A 6,000-nucleotide genomic window follows, 5' to 3' on the forward strand; every position below is an offset into this window, starting at 1 on the left:
ACTGTATGAATATACATTCAAAAATCCTCAACAAAATACTAGCCAACTGAATACAACACCATATTAAAAGGATTATATACCATGACAAGATGGGATTTATCCCAGAAATGCTAAAATGGTTGACATGAGAAAATCCATCAGTGTAAAACATAACAGTAAAAGAAAGAACCACATCATTTCAATTGATGTAGAAAAAGCTAATTGGAGAAGGCAATGGCAACCCATTCCAGTACTCTCGCCTGGAAAATCCCATGGACAGAGGAGCCTGGTAGGCTGCAGGCCATGGGGTCACTAAGAGTCGGACACAACTGAGCGACTTCACTTTCACTTTTTACTTTCATGCATCGGAGAAGGAAGTGGCAACCCACTCCAGTGTTCTTGCCTGGAGAATCCCAGGGACGGCGGACCCTGGTGGGCTGCCATCTATGGGGCTGCACAGAGTCGGATACGACTAAAGCAACTTAGCAGCAACAGCAACAGAAAGAGCTAATATTGAAATTAAGTAAAATTTCAGGGTGCAAAAATCTACATAAAAACATCAATTGTGTTTCTGTATACCAACAATGAAGAATCCAAAAGGAAATTGTTAAATCTCATTTACCATATTGGTCAAAATGAGAAAATATCCAGGAATAAATTTAATCAAGGAAGTGAAAGACATATATACTAAAAACTTTTTTACATGCTGAAAGAAATTAAAAGAAACTTCAATAAATGGGAAGATAGTCTATACATGCTGTGTATATGGTTTACTAGATTTAATATTGTTAAGATGTCAGTTCTGCCATAGAGACACACAGAGTCAATGCAATCTTGATCAGAATTCCAACCACCTTTTTTTTTTGCAGAAATGGAAAAGCCACTTCTCAAGTTCATGTGAACTTGCTAGGGTTGCTAAATAGCCAAAACAACCTTGAAAAGGAAAAACAAATAAGACTCACACTTATGATTTCAAAACTTCCTACAAAGTTACAGTAAATGATATAGCATGTTACTGGCCTAAGAACTAACATATAAATCAATGGAACTGAATTAAGAGTCCAGAACAGATCATCTAGACTTTGAGATCAAGATGGAGTAATAGGAGGATGCTGGACACAGCTGAACACATGAAAATTACAACTATGTGTAGAGTGACTCTCACTGAAACAGACCTGGCTACTAGCAGTACGCTGCTGCTGCTGCTAAGTCGCTTCAGTCATGTCCAACTCTGCAACCCCACAGACAGCAGCCCACAAGGCTCCGCCATCCCTGGGATTCTCCAGGCAAGAACACTGGAGTGGGTTGCCATTTCCTTCTCCGATGCATGAAAGTAAAAAGTGAAAGTGAAGTCGTTCAGTTGTGTCCGGCTCTTTGCGACCCCATGGACTGCAGCTTACCAGGCTCCTCCGTCCATAGGATTTTCCAGGCAAGAGTACTGGAGTGGGTTGCCATTGCCTTCTCCAACTAGCAGTATGCCTTTTCTAAAATCAAGGCTGTGAAGAAATATACACATGGAGCCTGGTAGGAAGCAGTGATCTGGTCAGGGCCCACACCCTCTTAGGGGACCAAGAAAAGGAAAGAGATATATCACAGACTCAAGAATCCTCCCTGCAGAATGAGAGATTCAATCCATATATTGGAAATCCCAATCCTGGAGTCCAACATTGGGAAGACAAGCCCCTTAACAGGTTTGAAAATTAATGGGGCTTCTAGTGTGCCCAGTCACTTCAGTTGTATCTGACTCTTTGTGACCCCATGGACTGCAGGCCACCAGGCTCCTCTATCCATGGGATTTTCCAGGCAAGAATACCAGATTGGGTTGCCATGCCTTTCTCCATGAGATCTTCCCAACTTAGGTACCGTGTCTGTGTCCCCTGAATTGCAGGCAGTTTCTTTACCACTGAGTGGGGCTTCTTAGATGACTGTAAAAAACTGAAATTCCACTCTTGAGTATACACACAACTTTGACACTCCAAGTCACAGCACAAAGGCTACAATAGGTTGAAAACTGTCTGGCATTCTGCTCAGTTTGCCAGGACTGCCCCAGCACACCAACAGACTTCTGTTCCGATTCCTCTTCCTCTGACAATTCTCCCCACAAAGGAAGAGATGGTTGTCAGTGAGAGTGTGAACACTTGGAGGGAATAGAGGCAGGTGAGACCCTAGCCTTGCCTCTAACCAGGGTGGAGGCAGCCATTGCCAACACCTGCATCAGTGCACACACTTGGATGAAGCAAAACTATCTCCAGGGTGAAGACTGCCATCTCCAGAGCACAAGTCCCTGCACACACTCAGGAGGTGGAACAAAATCAATTCACTAGTATGGTACCAATGCCTCTGGCCCTGACCCAGCCTCTAATCAAAGCATGCATACCATGGAAGAAAAGTGAAACAAGCACACAGGAATGCAGCTCCAAGCCCTCAGGCCCCAGCCATGCTCCTAGTTTCAAGACTTCCCTGTCACCCTGCATAAACCCAACTCCCTAAGGACTTCTGCACCAGTTGCTCAGGCCCAGACAGCCATTGAGCATAGAATTTATAGCTTGTACTTGGCTCTGACTCTAACCCATCAAACTCAAGCCCTATCTCACACCAAGGCAGTGGCTGCCAGTACACTTGGGGGGAAAACACAACCTGTGCTCACTTCAGATCCAGCTCTCCCACCAAAGCCGCTGGGTACATGCAGACTGCATAGGGATGCTTCCGCGCAATGACACACCTTTAAGACCAGGATAGGTAACTATTTCACCTGAATTTGTGAAAAGAAAGTTAAACAAAATAAGACAGAGGAATATGCCTCAAATAAAATAAGAAAAACCTTAAGAAAACCATAATAAAACAGATAAATAATTGACTAAATAAAGAATTCAAAACAAATAATAGTAAGGATGTTATAATAGATGGACACAGTGAGAATTTTAACAAAGAACTAGAAAATATAAAAAAGAAATCAGTCAGAGCTGAATAACACAATAAATTAAAAGAAAAATACATGAGAGGGAACTAACAGAAGATTAGAAGATACAGAATAAAATGTGATCTGAAGCATAGAACAGTGTAAATCAGAGGGGCAAAAAGAAAAATTTTGAAAAAATGAGAATAGTTTAAAGGAGTGCTGAGACAACATTAAGTGTACCAATGTTTGCATTATAGGGGTTCCAGAAAGAGAAGAGTGAAAGGGGCAGAAAATATGTTTGATGAAATGATGGCTAAAATTTTCTTGAACCAGATACCTACGTATAGGAAACACAGTGAATCTTATAAATGAACCCAAAGAGACATTATTAATTAAGATGGCAAAAGCTAAAGAAAGAATTCTGAAGGCAACAAGAAAAAAACAAAGACTCACATATAACGGAAACCACTCTGCAGGGGTGGGCAATTAGGCTATCAGATGACTGTTCAGTAGAAACTTTGCAGGCTACAATGTCATGACATTTAAAGCACTGAAAGGAAAAAATCCTATAAGCTACTCTACAGAGCAAAGTTATCATTCAGAATTAAAGGAAATATAAAGATACAAAACCTACCTTAAAGTAATGTTTTAGGCATTTCTCAAGTGAAAAAGAAGTAAAAATAAATAGGAAAGGGAAAATTCTACTGTGGACGGTAAATACACAGTAAGGACTGAGTACCAACCACTTAAATAAGCCAGTATGAAGATTAAAATTTAAAAATTATAAAAGCAACTACACCTACAATAAACAATGAAGAGCTAAACGTGAAGATGTAAAATATACATCAAAAATACAAAATGTGTGGAAGGGGAGTAAAAAACTGTACATCTTTTAGAATGTGTTTGAACTTTAATGACCATTTTAAAACAAGTAGATGTTGTTATAGGCCAACATATATGAACCCCATGGTAACTACAAATCAAAAACATATGATAGATACACAAAAACTAAAAAATAAGGAACACAAGCATACTACAAAAGAAAGTTATCAAGCCACAAGGGAAGGAAAAAAAATAGAAGAAATGAGCAGACAACTACTCAAACAACCAGAAAACATCTTACAGAAAAACTCAAATTAACTTTTTGGCCAATGCAATACATACCTATCAATAATTATTTAAATGTCAATGGACTAAATGGTCCAATCAAAAGACATAGGATGGCTGATTGGATTAAAAAACAAGAATCATCTATATGCTGTCTATAAGAGACATCACTTAAAGACACGCACAGACTGAAAGTGAGGATATGGCAAAATATATTCCATATAAATGGAAATGTAAAGAAAGCTGGGTTAGTAATATTCACATCAAAGGGGACTCAAAGCAAAATCTTTAATAACAGACAAAGAAGGGCATTATATAGTAATAAAGAGATCAATGTCCCTTTATCTGTTATCTGTTTATCTGTTATCTGTTTTATCAGTGTCCCTTTATTTGTTACAATATATGCACCTAATATAGGAGCACCTAAGATATAAGGCAAGTGTTAACAGATATAAAGGGGAACTTGACAATAATACAATAATAGTAGGATGCTTTGATACCCCCACTTATATCAATGGAGAAATAATCCAGAAAAAAATCAATAAGAAAATAGTGTCTTTAAATGACATATTAGACTAGCTGCACCTAATAGATATCTACAGGACATTTCATTCAAAAATAGTGGGATACACATTCTTTCAAGTGCACAAGGAATGTTCTCCAGGATAGAACACATGCTAGGCCACAAAACAAGTCTCAACAAATTTAAGAGGATAGAAATTACAACAAGCATCTTTTCCAACCTCAACAATATAAAACTAGACAATTTCTTTGTTGTTGTATGTGCTCAGTCATGTTTTGTGACAGTTGACCCTTTGTAACCCCATGGCTTAGCCCACCAGGCTCCTCTGTTCATGGAATTTTCCAGAGAATACTGGAGTGAGTTGCCATTTCAGGAAGAAAACTGAGAAAAACACAAATATGTGGACACTAAACAACATGCTACCCAAAAAAGTGGGTAAAAGAAGAAACCAAAGAGGAAATCCGAAAATACCTGAGACAAATGAAAAACAGTACTTTCAAAAAAAAATCTATGGGATGCCACAAAAACCAGTTCTAACAGGGTCATTTATATTGATTCCAGACCTTCCTTAAGGAGAAAAATGTCAAATAAACAACCTTACCTACCCACTGAATGAATTAGAAAAAAGAATTTTAAAAGCCCAAAGTCATCAAAAGAAAGGACATAATAAAGATCAGAGAGGAAATAAATAAAAGAGAGACCAAATAAATGTTAAAGATCAGTGAAACCAGAGCTAAGTTTTTGAAAAGATAAATAAGATTGATAAGCCTTTAGCCAGGCTCATTAAGAAGAAAATAGAGAGGCCCCAAATAAGATAAGAGATGAAAGAAGAGAGAGAAAGTTGATGCTATGGAAATACCAAAAATTCATGAGAATACTATGAATAGTTATATGCCAAGAAATTGAACGACCTCTAAGAAATGAATAAATTCCTAGAAACATACAGTCCACCAAGCATAAGTCACAAAGAAATAGACATTCTGAACAAACCAATTGCTAGTAGTGAAACTGAACCAGGAATCAAAAACAAACAAAAATAGACAGAAGTCTAGGATTGGTTGTCTTCACAGGGGATTTCTACAAAACATAAAAAGAAGAATTAATACCTATCCTTCTCAAACTATTTCAAAAACTGAAGAGGAGGGAACACTCCAAAATTCATTCTATGAGGCTGCTATTATCCTGATAAGCCAGATAAAGACACTACAAAAAATAAAATTCCAGGTCATAATTTTTGATAAATTGTAAAAAATTTTTAACAAAATATTAGTAAATCAAATTCATCAATATATAAAAAAGGATAATACACCATGATCAAATGGGACTTATTCCAGAGATACCAGGATGTTTCAATGTCAACAAATCAATGTAACAACCCACATAAACAAAAGGGAGGATAAAAATTACATGATTATATCAATAGATACAGGAAAAGCATTTGACAGAATTCACTACCCATTCATGAAAAAACCTTTAAACAAAGTAGTTATAG

This window comes from Muntiacus reevesi, chromosome X (genome assembly GCF_963930625.1).
Source record: "Muntiacus reevesi chromosome X, mMunRee1.1, whole genome shotgun sequence".
Classification (NCBI taxonomy): domain Eukaryota; kingdom Metazoa; phylum Chordata; class Mammalia; order Artiodactyla; family Cervidae; genus Muntiacus; species Muntiacus reevesi.